Here is a 16,345-nt window from a genome sequence, read left to right as displayed (position 1 = left end):
TCCTGCACCAACATCTTAACCTCTGTGCTCTACCAACACGCTATAAACTCCCCTTCACTTGAATTACACGAAAACAAAACTTTTAACCTTTTCACCAAATTACTAAATTGTAAGCTTCACTGAGAGAAAACTAGTAGTGCTTTTCTAAGCATGTAAGCCAGACGTCTTTACAGGCACACAGGATATGCCCCTGATGATTAGATCATTGCACGACTCAGGAAGTAGCACACTGTAAATCTGGTTAAGAGCCCCCAGCCCACCTTTCTCCACACTCAGACCCACACTAACCAGGAACTGCAAGAAATGGGCAATTCAGAGACGTCCCTGTGCAATCTTCTATAAAATGAATGTCACTCTGAAAATATCCCAGTGTGTACAGTACACTTCCATCACCCCTTCTTCTTCCCAAACACCATAAAAAAACACACACACACATATAAAAGGAATGAATGAGTCTAAGCTACTTAAAAATCATAACAAATGTCCAATGATAACTACAAATTTAAATGAGAAAAAAGCAAAATTCTCATAATTTTGTAACTTGTCCAAATTTTACATTTAAAAAGCAGTAGGCCTCTTTGACTCAATTCTTAGACTACCTTCTTATCATAAATGTGCCTTGAAAGATGCAAAGAATTTTTGCTTCAGATTCCGAATATCTTGATAGGCGTATTTAAAACAAAAAACGTTTGACTGTTGCAGTATAAGTTATTGGGCTTTTTATACTAATATCTAATAGCATGACAATGTATTTAATTACACAAATAAAAGTATTAGGCATGGATTTAATATCTGTATATTAACATGTAACACACAGAAAATAAATATAAGAAACAGGACTGGACCTAAAGGTACTGAGAACCTGACACAATGAAAACAGAAACTATTGCAGCTCCCTCCATTGACATCGTAAAGTTGCCACATTTTCTGGGCTCTCTTTTGAATTAATGTGGCATCTGTTCCAAGTACAGCATGCTAACATTTTACTAAAAGATATTTTCATTCTACATTTGTATCTGATTTGCTTTTTATTTGAACTCCTGTTTTATTTCAATGGTCATTATTTCTTTATACCAAGTTGTCAATTTGGCATTCCTAATCTATCTCCCCTGAGCACAAAAGGGTGGGGGGGAACCATCAGCTTAAAACTCTCTCACAGCAATAATTACAATATGTTTTGCATATAGATTAAATAAAGAAAATAAACAGCACAAAGATTTTTGTAGGCTTTTTAGTATCAAGTCCTGATAAGTTAACGGCATCTGTTCCTTTCAGAAAAAGAATTCTGCTCTGAGGTGTTGGGGGTTGGGGGAAGTAAACAAATACTAAATAGAATAATTCAAGTTACAAAGTTTGGTCTTGAAGAAATGATGATTTCAATAACTTGCACATATCCAACTCCATCCACTGATAATTGCTTTTTAAGACATCTTCAAAAATGCTGCAGCAACAAGCCAAACACAACCACTTGTACTTAACATGCATGCTGCATACTCCACAATGTTACGTCACATCAGGCACAGAGAAGACGCTTACCAAGCTATCCTGCGTTCTATAAACTGCCTAACAACAGAAAAAGGCACTGCCATCTCAATGGGAGTAGAAGCTATCAGGGCAGGCAGCCCTTTCCCTTTTGGTCAACTCTGAGGAAAACAAGTAAGGTTTATATTTCTGTCTTTTAAAGCTCACCTCTCTCCAGGCCTATACTTTCAATCTTTCAGCCTTTCACAGAGAGAAAGGCTGTTTCTTTAAAATTAAAAAGCTGCAAAAGATCACTCCAACTTAAAAGTCCCACACCTTTTACCAACTGTCCTCCAGCTGTCCCCACGGCTGCCTCTTCTGCAAGAAGAATGGCCTATCTTCAGCACTCGTCTCCAAGTGGGTGTGGGTACCCTGAGGAAGGGAGCCACTGGGAAGAAATTATTACAACTTATATTTTAAAATCTCATCCTTTTAAAAAATTCAACTTTCCTGTATGCTTGATAACATACATAAAACACTAGTTTAGACTATCACACATTTAACTGGTAACCATAATTTTTTAAAGTTTAGCGACTACTGGTCAAGATGACTGAGTCTAGAATAAAAAAGGAAAACTAGGCTCTACCACTAACTTAGTCAAATTCTTGTCTCTTAGTTTCACCACCCATAACATTAATTGAGCCCTCTGTACACTATTAGACTATAATGAACGAGAATAAAACACTCTGTAGGGCATGGTCTGTGCCACTCAAAAGGAAAAGCACATTTGTGAATGCTACCAATGAGAAAAACTAAACTTGGCTTGTAAAAAACGCTGACTACTCTATAGTTTCAATAAACTGCTACATTCTACAAGGTCCAGTTCTTAGAATTTTAAGGCAAGGCTTCAGCACTTCATGGATCTAAAAAAGCATAAAGCACCTTAGATGCAAGGAGTGTATTCTAGGATTAGAAAGGCTTTTTAAAAAACTTCTATAATGAAAACCTTTTTATTACCTGTGTAATAACATTTTTTAATTTAAAAATTACGAAGGTGAATTATGACTAATAATCTTAGCAACAAGTTAAAACTCTCAAAGCTGGAATCAAAAGAGTTTTATTTAATGTAGATTATAAGGCCTTTAGTATGTATTTCTAAATATAATGCCAGAAAAAATGAACAGCACTCAAATAACTTACTTTTTTTTCTTTAACTGCTTTAAAAAGTTCTGAGTTATCAGCATAGCATTCGGTAGTGGTTGAGTGAGTAGGGATAGGTGATGGGGATGAGGTCAGCCCACACTACTCACATGAAGTTGTGAGGAACAGGACTAATTCCTATGCAGGGTATCTTTATGCTGATTAAGTTGTACTAGTCTGAGTTTCTATTAATTAAAATATTACATGTATTATCTTGGTTTTAAAATCCTATTTTACATTTTTTCTTTTTTCTTGTTTACAGGTTTGCCCAAATTCTTACCTACTTTACTTTGTAAACGTGAAGTAAATGTGTCCTAACAACCAAGAAGAGAGACTACCAGTTTTTTAAAAATGTTATCTGAAAACACAATTTCTCTCTTTATAAGTAGCTACCAGAACAAACTAGAATAATTTAATTCAGAAATGATGCCTCTTAAATTACTTATACAGGACAGAAAACAATGTTGTCATTTTAAATTGATTTTTTTTTTAAGTTTTAAAAATAACAATGACCATTTCCTAAAGCCTGAGGTATAATCAATCTAGGGTATTAGGTTTGGAATCTTAATGTATAAATCTTACCTACCTCTCTTCCTCCAACCTTACTCCCACTTCCCACATGAGCCCTATTTTCAAAAATAAACAAGTTTTTTAAATAGTCACCTGGAAAAAAGTAAACTTTGAAAGACTATTATGGTATAATTAAACTTCTTTAAAAATTGTGTGTGTGTGTGTGTATATGTATGTGTATATATATATATATAATACATATGTAAATGCACAGAAAAAGTTTAAAAGTAGGATGGGAACAGAATGACTAATTTTCTACTTTATACGTATCTATATTGCTAGAATGACTTTCTAACTTAGATGCACAGTTTTTGTATTTCTTGAAAGGACACTTATCTAACACTCTAAAACGTTGATAGTTACTTAAGGACTGACTGAAATAGTGAATGTAAACCATTTGCACCTATTAAAAATGTATTAAACTAACTTACACTGTGCTTTATAAAGTGCCCAACTTCCAAACTTTGAAGAAACAGGTATTAGACCCCACCCCATGCTACACACTATGCTTGGCAATGGATATACAAGGATGAACAAAGCAGGCACTGTCCCAAATGTCTTCATTTCCATCCCATTCCAATGTTTACTACTTTCAAACTATTCAACCTAACCCAACCAAAATCAACAGGAAATAGCCTCAAAATGATACATCGTAGCTGTGGCCATTTCAGTAAATTGAAAACTTCTTTAGTAATTCATTTCTAGGTTTCCATGGGAATTACATAGTTTAGCACAGCATTTTGGACATTTAAGAGCAAGGGCTCAGGAATCAAACCTGGGCTTGAATCCAGGTTGTATCATTTGTTACCTATGTGATCTCAGGGAAACCTCTACTTCTTCATTTGTAAAATGGAGGTAGGATAATAATAGTAAATCCTCAGAATATTGCTGTGAGGATTAAAACTAAATGAGATCCTATGTGGAAAAAGGCTTAGCACTATACATAATAAACACTCCATATTATTGATGACAACAGATAAACCTAACGTACAAAAACCGTTCACAACCTGTCAAACATTTAAAATCTATGTCATTTCTCCAAAATGTGTGTATGTCACTTCTCCAAACACAAATAAATATATTTTTGTAAGTTTGTATATTAACACATAAAATTTGTATAGTTAATAAAATAAAATTTTTAAAACATTAAAGTTCATAGTTAAAATTTTTCATTCCCATGACAACATACCAGCACATTTATGATACTTATAATATACACACATATGTATCAATGTGTATGTTGTTAAGAACTACACCATAAACACACACGTAAACACATGTCAAGAACTTGTCTATTGGGCCAGGCGCGGTGGTTCAGGCCTATAATCTCAGCACTTTGGGAAGCTGAGGCAGGTGGATCACTTGAGATCAGGAGTTAGAGACCAGTCTAGCCAACATGGTGAAACCCTGTCTCTACTGAAAATACAAAAATGAGCCGTGTGTAGTGGCACATGCCTGTAGTCCCAGATACTCGGGAAGGCTGAGGAAGGAGAATCACTTGAACCTAGAAGGCAGTGGTTGCAGTGAGCCGAGATGGCCCCCCCGCACTCCAGCCTGGGCAACAGGGCAAGACTCCGTGTCAAAAAAAAAAGAACTGGTCTATTGGGAGCAGGGTGGATCACTAATTTTTTGGTTCTGACTCATTATTTAAAATTGTATAATATTATTAACATGATATAGACAAATATCTTAAAACCCAGCCCCTTACTGCTGATTAAAAATTCAATTTACATATACAACTTTAGTAATATAAAGTACATTCATGAGTATTATCTTATCTAATCCTTTTAATATCATAGTGAAGCAGGCCCTTATTATTATCCCCATTTTACCACTAAAGCCCAGCAAGGATGAATTTCCCAAGAGTGTACAACTAAGTGACAGGAGTATACTTAAGGCCAAGTCTTCTGACATCATCGCAACATCACATTCCTTTATACTGACCTGGGACATTTCATTAAAAAAGAAAACTGCTCAATAATTTAGGTGTGTCAAAGGTCTCTACACTGAATCCACATGGTTGCCCAGTTTTACTCTCCTTATTTCCTCTCCTGATTTCCAACTTTAGTATTTCAGTAATCACATGGGTACCATAATGATAAAAATATGGAATGAGAATTCCTCCAAACCTAATATTTTCTGTATTGGCCCATTAACACCAGGGACTATTTTTCTCCTTATATTTAACCCTTTGTATTAACTCCTTTGTAACTGCTGAATTTATTTCATTTTAATATTAGGTCTTGAAAAGACAAATTGATGTAATATAAATAAAACAGCTTACAAAGTAGAAGCATATCAGACCAGATCCCATACATTTTGGACACATCTAAAGAATCTATTTAATGTCTAATCTACATATTAAGTTTTTTTTTTTTTTTTTTTTTTTGAGATGTAGTGTTGCTCTGTCTCCCAGGCTGGAGTGCAATGGCACAATCTCAGCTCACCGCAACCTCCACCTTACGGGTTCAAGCGATTCTCCTGCCTCAGCCTCCCGAGTGGCTGGGATTACAGGCGCCTGCCTCCATGCCCAGCTAATTTTCTATTTTTAGTAGAGATGGGGTTTTGCCATGTTGGCCAGGCTGGTCTCAAACTCTTGACCTCAGGTAATCCACCTGCCTCAGCCTACCAAAGAGCTGGGATTACAGGCGCTGAGCCACCATGCCTGGCCATATTAACAAATTTTAAATCACAACTATGTCAGGTGGAGGCTAGTATTATTACAGTGGATTGGTCTGCTATATAAACAAATACTTTAAAAAATATTACTTGGGCTGGGCGTGGTGGCTCACTCCTGTAATCCCAGCACTTTGGGAGGCCGAGGTGGGCAGATAACTTGAGGCCAAGAGTTAGAGACCAGCCTGGCCAACATGGTGACACCCCGTCTTTACTAAAAATACAACAATTAGCCAGGCATGGTGGTGCATGCCTGTAATTCCAGTTGCTTGAGAGGTTGAGGCATGAGAATTGCTTGAACCTGGGAGGCAGAGGTTGCAGTGAGCCAATACCGTGCCACTGCACTCCATATCCAGCCTGGGCAACAGAGCAAGACTCCATCTCAAATAAATAAATAAATAAATAAAACTAAAGGCAGAGTTTTCTTAAATAAACATGGTAGCCCTCAGCAACAATATTCTAAGAACTCCTCGCAAGAGAAAAAGTTGGAAGAAGATACTGGCTAAGCAAGTAAGAAAAGCACTGCCCTGCTTCTGCATACATTCAAACTAAGACATATACATTGCAGCTTACGCTTTGCTTACATTTTCCAATATCCTCAGGCATTCCTTTCCCTTCTCAAACAGCCAGAAGGGACCAGCCATGCAAATAAAACTATCCTACAAGTTCAAGAGCCTAAAAGAAGTCAGTGTCCTAAAAGAGAAAATTAACGTAAAGATTTAAGATTTTTTGAAACTACACTTTCTTTCTGGGGCTGCTTACTGGCCTCCAATACATCAATCCTGTAATATTGTGAATTACAGTGATAGATTGGTACATGCTTCTAAACACAACAGAATTTTTCCAAGGTTACATACACTGTAACACAAGGGGCATTTTGCAGCATCTTATTTTCCTTAATCAACTAGTTTGGATATTCTACCAGTGCAAACATTGTAAACAAATAAATTTTCATTATCTTTTGAACTTTCTGAAGTCAACCAAAGGCTTGTGGTATAGATGCAATGAGTACTAGACCGGCAGAGCTGAATACCAGTCAAAATATTCAGCTGCTGGTGTGATAGTCCTTTTGGAGGCCTACATCACTTAGGGAGAAACTGAGGTGCAAGGACATCTTACACACCGCAAAAACATTCTCAGGAATTTGCCACATCATTACCATAAGCCAAGAATCTCAAGGTCTTAGAACAGCCTGGGCTTCTGATCAAATTATATTGTAAAAAGAGAGGAAAAAAATGTGAAGCGTGCTATTTTTTAAAATAACAGTAACTACTACTACTACTACTACTGCTGCTGCTGCTGCTGCTGCTGCTGCTAATTCTAAACATTTACTGAGCCCTTATTATGTGCCAAGCTCTGTGCTAGGCACTGTCATAGATTTTAACAATTAATCCCTGCAACAACCCTCTGATATTAGTTAACAAAATTAAAGTAGAATCCTCAAAAAAAATTTAAATTTTTCAAATAAAAATATAAACAAATTATTAAAGACATCTCACCTCTTTCTCTGCCTCAGACTACCTCTTCAAGTACTAAATTTACACTAAAACCACATTTATTTTCAGGAATTCCAGTTAAAGAGTACTGATATTCAAGATGTTGACAGTTATTACAGAAGAACCACAGAACTCTGAAATTAAATACTGGCACAAAAAACCTTCCATCCAACCTTACGGAATAACTATCCCCATTAAAAAAAAAAAAAAAAAGGAACAGCATATATATCAGTCTTGATAATAAGAGGCTTCTCATGCCCACACTAGCAATCAATGATGCCATAATTATAAAGAGACTTGTATCACCACATGCATAAAAATAATTTACATCTGCTAAGTTAAGTTTTCAATATATTATTTTGTGTGTAAACCTTATAGTATCTGATAAAAAATACAATCAACTAATCTAAGGTAAACTAAAACACTAGGTTGTTTCTGAAGACTCACTTTAGAATTTGAGCAGTATAATAATCGTAATATTAGTAATCAAACTACTTAGCAGAAAGTTCTTAGAGGCCTGGGAAGCTGTGTATAAAATGGAGTAGACAAGAGGGAAGGGTTTTCCGTACTGTTTAAATCAACTACAGGTCCCAGAATGCAGTGCTCCAATCTGAAGTTAAGCAAAAACTGCAATGCATACTGGGACTTGTAGTAAGTAAACCACGTTATCACAGCAAGTTTCAAGAAAGTCTGAACTATCTAGCACAATTTTACTGTATCTTATTATCAGGGTCTAATCAAATTTAGATCAAATTTGTATATTCTCTGCTGTGGCACACAGTTTCTCTAGCACATACTGGAAAAAGTATCAATATTTAGATCAACATTTTCACATTAGAAAAATCTTACGTAGGAGAAGCAAAGAAAAAATGCTTAAAAAGCAAAAAGACTTGATGTAATAAAAGTATAATTTTTGAAACAGTTTTTTAAAGTTTGAATGGATCCATTTTAACACTCTCTAATCCTCCCTCACAAAAAAGTTTAATTGTTTTGGCTGGTCACGATGGTTCACGCTTGTAATCCCAACACTTCAGGAGGCTGAGGCTGGCGGATTACAAGGTCAAGAGAGCGAGACCATCCTGGCCAACATGGTGAAACCCTCTCTACTAAAAATACAAAAATTAGCTGGGTGTGGTGGCGTGCGCCTGTAGTCCCAGCTACTCGGGAAGCTGAGGCAGGAGAATCACCTGAACCTGGGAGGTAGAGGTTGCAGTGAGCTGAGATCATGCCACTACACTCCAGCCTGGTGACAGTGCGAGACTCCATTTCAAAAAAAAAAAAAAGCTTAATTGCTTTAACAGGTTGCCTTTTAACAATTATTCAAGATATATTTTATAAATAATTTTTCTTGAAGAAAATTCTCAGAAGCAAACATTTCCCATATTCTAATATCGCCCAACAGGAAATAATTTTTATAGTAATATGTACACACACCATCACAAAAACAAACAAAAAATACTGAAGTTCTACTTTTGTCAAGTCCTTACTCAGTATTTATGCCCTCCATTCCTCACCTCTAATTCCCTACACACACACACACACACACACACACACACACACACACACACTTCTAGAAAGAAAAACAGTATTCAACTACAAACCCACTTCTCTCATCCACTGACCTCTTCTGAAAACACAAAAGATTTTTTTAAGCTATCAGTAATACGTCCAAACACAAGCTGATAGGTTTGAGCTGGAATTTACATATATACAGTTGCTACACACCCTCCTATTTTCTGCAAGACTGTGGAAGGAGGCTGGGAAAGAACTAAGTGCAATCTGCATCAGGAGGCCTAACACAGGTGGTGGGTTATTTTCAGGCAACAGCACCTTCACAAACATGTTTTGGAATATAGTCCAAGAAATTCCTAACAAGGAAAGATAAGCTGGCACACAAATTTAACGCAATCCAGCTAAAAATCATCTGCAACACATGCTACTACATTTCACCATAAAAGTGACGGGCTACTATAAAGGATTTGAAGCTTCATCAATACAACATATTGTCCATAAGGCCAGAGATAGCAGTTGCCATGGTTACTATCACCCACTTTTATCAGGAAATTATTGTCATTACCCCAAAGTTTGGGGTACTTATTTAAAATTTAAAAAAACATACACACAATTTAGGGTTCTGACTGTTAATTGAGTGAAAGAATCAACTACTGTTTGATTTGTAAGTATGTCGCTTTGGAGATGCACATGGTTAACAATACTTGGATCTGCAGCAGAAAAAAAAAAATCAATTCCTTTCTGCTGCTCCTTCTCCTCAAGTACTGACAGTTTGTATTCTCAATGCAGCCAAAACAATAAAACCAAACCCATCTTTTTGGCTTCTGTGTTTAAGTTATTTTTTCCCCCTAGGCCCACAAACAGAGTCAAAATAAAACCTAGATCATCAACTTGTTAGGCCTCATCCCCTTCCTATCTCCTCCATACTGGTTCACTTTCTTGACTACTTAAAAAAGCAGAAAACATTTCTGTAACTGATTCCAAAGTATAGAGAAGAATAGTTGTCTTCAACTGAGAAATTTTCACCAAAGCCTTTTTTATTTATTTATTTATTTTAAGGCAGGGAGAGGGGAGAGACTTGCAGGGTACTAGAAGGGAGAAGTGGAGGAGTATTCAAATTGCGACACAAGTCTAGTGTGAGAAAGTTGCTTTAGAAGAGTCCAAAGGATAGCTGAACCTCACATATAATTTCTAAAAGGGAAGAGTTCACCGTAATATTAAGACTGAATTGATGGACAAGTAATAGAAAAGTTATTCATAAAAGTCTACTTCAACATTTTCACAAAAGATAACTATCCAAAAATTTAACATACATATAAGAATTACACGAAAGCCTACAAAATAGTATGGCTACATATACACACAAACATCCAAAGTAGAAAACATACGCTATTTAAGAAATAATTATCTACAATAAATTTAATGCAGTGTCAACATATTATCTCTTTTTTAAAAAATCGCAAAGCAGCAAAAATACACACCTGAGAAAATTAATGTGATCAAAATGTATTTCTATGCTTCTGAAGAATTATTAGGCCTACAAAAAAAACCCATGTACAAAAGTTCCTGAGAAGTCAACATAAATCATTAACATTTCCCAGCACAAAATAATATGAAAATTCAAACATGTTTCAAGAAATCAGTTATAGATATAAATATAGAAGAATTTCACCAAAGGTCAGAGACCTAAAACTTTAATTCCTTCCCTTCTCTCTTTGAATAGTAATTAAATACAAAAGCCTTCAGCAATAAAATACTAAGAATACAAAATTTAAAAGCACATTAATATAACCTTAACTTCAGTATGTCTTCACAAAGAGCTTTACTATTCACTGTCTGTAGGATGAAAAAGTTAATAACACCCTGAGAGGTTTCATTTTATCTAAACAGTTAAGTGTTTTTCTCACCCTTCACAGAAGCAAGTTTCTATATTTACTTTCTAAAGGGGGCAATTTCAAAAGAACAGTCACTTCTAAAATTTAAGATACTATATACCTTTTGATGAGCTCACAAACACAGGGTCCTTAATTATCTATATTTTACTTTAAAATGTTTATATTCCAAATTTGTGAGCAGAGTTTATAAGAGAGCTGAAACTCCAGGCTTTAAACTTTTCGGTTATTTTTACACAAAAATATTTCAGTGCACTCCTCTAGATTTGAGTAGTCATTTCCTCGTGCATCCTTCTAAAATAGAAAAAAAAATGATATAGCCACATATACCTAATACTAACACATACAGATATACATCTTTTTCACTGTGAAACAAGCTTGAAAGCTTTAGGCAGTAAGAATTTTTCAGAAAGTTACCGGAGTCAGTCAAAACATTCAAAACTTTAACCATGACATCTGTTACTCTGTGTTAATAAGAGTCTATAGAAGAATCAGGGAACTTACACACTCACTAAAATCAACTACTATCACATCACATCAATGGAGAAATGAAGAAAAACTGTAACAGGGGACATACAATTCACAGGATCTTCAAAAGGGAAAATGACTTCTTTTTTTTTTTTTTTTTTTTTTTTACATATATTATGGGAAACTGACAAGGCAGCATTTTTTCAAAAGCAGCTTCAAAACTATAACAAAGACATTTTTGGTAATCACAGCAGTATTTAAAAACACAAATTTAGGCTGGGCGCAGTGGCTCATGCCTATAATCCCAGCACTTTGGGAGGCTGAGGCAGGTGGATCACCTGAGGTCAGGAGTTCAAGACCAGCGTGACTAACATGGTGAGACCCCGTCTCTACTCAAAATACAAAACTTAGCCGGGCGTAGTGGCAGACACCTGTAATCACAGCTACTCAGGAGGCTGAGAGGCAGGAGAATCACTTGAACCTGGGAGGCAGAGGTTGCCATGAGCAGAGATCATGCCATTGCACTCCAGCCTGAGCAACAGACCGAGACTCTGTCTTAAAAAACAAAAAAACTTACAGTGCCCAGTGCACTTTAAATGTATTACTTTCTCAACTGATATGGAAAAAGTTAGCATTTTAAGACAGAAGCTTCTGTCCATGTATTAATTAGTTACCTATCTCAACAACTTAATATCCGCATGCTTTTTTACCACTTACGAAGAACTTTTATATGTATTATCTCATTTGGTCTTACTGAGAAAACAGTATTTTGCCTACAAAATAGACAAAATTCAAAGCAGATTTATCAAGTTTCTAGCATCCCCAAATTTTTAAAATTTTGACACAAAACTTTACAAGCAACCACAGTGGCATGATATTTCCAGTAATAATCAATTCACCTAACACTAACAGAGTTTCAAAGGACCATGCGCTATAAATGCTATGAAACTGTTAAAGTAGCTATATTCATCCTTATGCAGTTATTGTTATATCAGCAATGACCTACCACTGATAGAACTTGATTTACAGTTCAAGAATCTCAGTCTTTGCAAGCTAACTTAAGTACATCAACCATACGTATTTATAAAGATGAGTGCCTAAAAACTGATCTATATTAGAATCATAGTCCGTAAATCTGAGGGGAAAAAACTACAAGAAGTCTAAATTTTTTTCCACACACTATCCCCCTTTCCAAAATCTCAACTACTCTATATCCTATTTGTATTATTATAGGGATAACAAGACTTAAAGCCCTAAATCATACCAACTACTTTTGTTTATAACAATTAGAAATACTTTTTTAAAATACGTGCTCAACACCCCACTCATCAACACAAGACTAATTCCCCTTCCAAATAAAATAATTCTAAACAGTGCTCTGTACCTAGGCCCAGAATCCTTAAGCTATCCACAATCACACATCTACTTTGTATAGTCAAAGACTTCAGTTTCAAGTAGCAAACATAATTTATGAATGGAATTTTTTAAACGGACTTACTCAAAATCTTTCTGGAACTTTAAGGTGTTAATCCTGCTGCTTAGCTGAAGCTAAGTAGAGCTGTAGTAAGTAACAAGACCCTCAAAATTCACAAATTTCCTTTATCTTGCTGTAGCACCTCCTGCTGGATAGCACTTAGAGATCTTCATGTAAGCAGAAGAAGAGTATTACAGAGGCAGCTCCTTCCAGACAACTGAATAGGATAAAGGATGGACCCTTCAAAGCTAAAAGAAATAGGCCCCATCCATCACTTATACCTTCTAAAAATACAATTTAGCCCAGGTAGGTGTCTTTTTCATCTATTACTACTCCAGTTCCACAAAGACTTGCCTGAGTCCAAAATAAAACATGCTTAAATACAGCCTGCAAAATTGTCTAAAAACTAAGTTAAAAAGTCTTCAATAGCACCCAAGCAGAAAACTTTATTATGGGCAGCCAAGCAATGCCAGTCAAACTGCAAATACCATTACGTTACCAAAAGCAAAAGTCTGATGTTAACAAAAAAAAAACAAAAAAAAAAAGCCCCTGGAATATTTGTAACATGTTAGCCAGATGTTTGTGTTTTGAGAACTTTGTGCACTATTACTATGCTCTTCACTTAAGGATAGTTGTACATCTACAAACATTTTAAGTACAGACATTTTTTTATAAGCATTAGCATAACTGCACACAAAATTTCCTCTTTTCTATGAAAAGATAGGTACTGGGATTTGAAAACGTATTTTTCAGACATTTTTAATGACCCCCTAAAATAAACTAGTTTTAAGCCCACAACACAGACTCCATAAACAAGTGAAGAAGAAGAGAATAAGAAGGAACTTACCAAAATTAAAATGAATAATAGTATTTCCAGTAAAAATGTAGTAACAGTTTCCAACAATGCTGTAAACCAAGTAAATTGTGAAACTTAAAAAAGGAAGGAGGGGGCCAGTCTTCAAAGACCAAAAGCAAAGCTGACCTATTTATTTCTATTGCTTAGAGTGAACACCAGATGTAAACAACTATCATAAACACTGAAAAGTATGCTTACATGGTTTAGCCCCAGTTTCAGTACCCTTACCAGGCCGTCAATAAAGCTACAGATGTTGGTGAGAATCCTCTCAAAAAGGAGATAATTCCAACCCCTCACCTTAAAGAATCCCTATCAAGTGAACCTGTGAAAAGACTTCCTTCCCATAGTGCATAACTGCTTTAAAAAAAAAAACAAAAACAAAACTTTCATCAGCCCCAATTAATCTGATTCTAATATTCAACTATCCATTATTTATATATAAACGTTCTTCCCTCTCTAACTTCCCCAGCTCAAGCATCTACATTCCTGACACCGACTATTAGCAAAAATGCACAACTCGTTCCTCAGCTATGGGGCAAATCTTTGAAATCCGAAACACAGCCACAAAGTTCACTGTCAAGGCCAGGTGATGAGGCCCACACATGCCCGGACCTTCACTCAGATTTCAAATTCTAGAAATCCATACTCCCAGAGACATCATTCTAAAAACAACACAATGTGGACGTGCAGAGTGAGATCCTCTACTTCCAGACCTAAACAAAGAATATTTCAACATATGACCGGAATATGATGACACCAGATTCACCAATGAAAACAAAACCTACCGACCATTAGCAGTCGTACCCTCATCACAACAACTCAACTACTTAGAAATCACTCTCGGCACATCTGCACCCCACAACCGGCCTGTGGCCTTCTCCGGGGGTGCAAGCCACAGACAAAGTTGAAAGAAGGCGTTCTCCCCCGGTGCCCAATCTCGATACCAACCCCTCCCCTACCAGGGCCACCTTGCTGCTACCCACCATCGCGAACGTGGTCAGGGGGAAAAAAAAAAAAGAAATCCTAACAGCACCGCTCAGCAGAATAAAGAGACCAAAGAGAGGATGACGAGAAGTGTTGGGAACTGCGTGCACGACGGGGCTGGACCAAACGGAAAGAGTCCCACTCCGCGCGCCCCTCCCCCCGGCGGGGGCGCGGGCGGGGGAGGGGCGGCCGCGGCCCCTCTCGGAGCGGCCTGTCCTCCCCGGCCCGCTCGGGGTCCCGGGGGCGCCCCGCAGCCGCCGGCGGCGGGGGCGAATGCGAGAGGGCCGGCCCCGGGGTGAGGGGTGCAGGCAGACTCTCCGGAATAACAAGTTGCAGAAGAAGAAGAATAAGCGGAATTTCCCCAACGCTGCTCCGGCCACCCAAGACAAATGCACCAACACACTCACACTCTCACACACACATACACAAACACACACACTCGGGCCCGGCAGCGTCAGCAGCCGCAGCTTTTTTTTTTTTTAAACCAGATCCCTCAGTCACCAAACAAGATGGTTTTCCAAAAAAAAATTTTTTTTAATTAAATAAATAATCATAATAAAAACTTCCCCCCGACAGCATCCCGGGGTGGGGTGGGGGGGATGGAGGAGCCCCAGCTACCCTCCCCGGGCCGAAGGACAGCCGAGGGGGGCGGGCGAAGCTCCGTGCCCCCCGCCCCCGCCCGCAGCCCCCGGCCGGCCCCCCGCCGGGACAATGTGACGCCCCCTCCCCGCCGCCCCCGGCACGCCGCCTCTGTCACCCGCTCCGGCCCTGCACTCTGCGCCCAGGCTCCCGAGGCTGCTCATAAACTTACTTCCAATTTATCCTGGGGAGGGGTGGAGGGCAGAGGGGAGGAGGGGGGGAGCCAAGGTTTTCCCATTGTCTTTTTTTTCGGGGGGGGAGGTATGGGAAGGGCACGCAGGGGGGCGCCCCGAAGGGGAAGTTATTGCTCAAATCTCAAGTTGACTGAGGGGTCCTGACGAGAACACCCCCCTTTCCTTCCTCCCTCCCACACACCCCTCCCCTCCCCCTACCTCCCCCCACAACAAACTCCAAGCAGGCAGCCCCTGATCCTCCCAAAGACAAACACCAGCGACAAGACAGAGGGAGAGAAGAGAGAGGCAGAGGGGGAAGGGGGAGGGAGGGGAAATAGAGCTACTCCAGAAAAAAAGAGAGAGAGGAGAGTGAGGAGAAGAGAGAATGGAAAAGCTGGGATACTGCACCCTCCTGCTGCTGGCTGGCTGTCCCCCCTGGCAGCTGGAGGCAGGAACTCTGAGCAGGAGAAGCAGGAGGAGGAGGAGGAGGGAACTCTTCTTCATGGGGAGGGAGGGAAGAAGCTGGAGCTGCTGCTGCTGCTTCTGCTGCTGCTCTGGGCCTCTCGCACTTTTTAGATATTAGTGTGTTAAGATGGTAGGTTGTTCCCTTCTCCCTCCTCCTCCTCCTCCTCTCCTCTCCTCTCCTCTCTCTCTCACTCACTCTCTCTCTCTCTCTCTCTCTGGGCTGTTTCTTTCCTCCTCTTCCCCAGGCAAGGGGGGGTGGGGAGGAGGGGGTTGGGGGGAGGAACTGGATCCTCCTCCTCCTCCAGGAGGGACACACACAGGCCCCGGGCCGGAATCGGGAGGGGGGAATCAGAGCAGCAGGAGAGAAACTGTGGGAGACAAACAAGCCCAACTCTTCATCCTCCTCCTCCTCTCAGCAGCAGCAGCGAGCACCACCAGCCCATTCACCACCCGGCCCCGGGCCGCAGCACCTCCGCCGC

At 38.8% G+C, this 16,345-nt stretch overlaps 1 protein-coding gene across 25 annotated transcripts in view; it reads right to left on the bottom strand.

Annotated features, from left to right (window-relative positions):
• Positions 1-16,345, bottom strand: part of LOC105471655 (PHD finger protein 21A) — a 192,607-nt gene extending 176,262 nt beyond the window's left edge. For 7 of the 25 annotated variants that reach the window (XM_071074774.1, XM_071074775.1, XM_024789664.2 and 4 more), the window contains exon 1: positions 15,810-16,343. The gene's annotated coding sequence lies outside the window, so the exon portion shown is untranslated. Of the gene's footprint in view, positions 1-12,773; positions 13,576-13,596; positions 14,550-14,588; positions 14,728-15,809 lie in introns of those variants that run through there. The other 18 variants (XR_011610605.1, XM_071074784.1, XM_071074786.1 and 15 more) reach the window with 11 other exon arrangements.

The sequence above is a fragment of the Macaca nemestrina genome, chromosome 12 (assembly GCF_043159975.1).
Source record: "Macaca nemestrina isolate mMacNem1 chromosome 12, mMacNem.hap1, whole genome shotgun sequence".
NCBI lineage: Eukaryota > Metazoa > Chordata > Mammalia > Primates > Cercopithecidae > Macaca > Macaca nemestrina.
The sequence above is the reverse complement of the archived record's forward strand: the minus strand, read 5'-3'. Positions and strand labels throughout refer to the sequence as shown.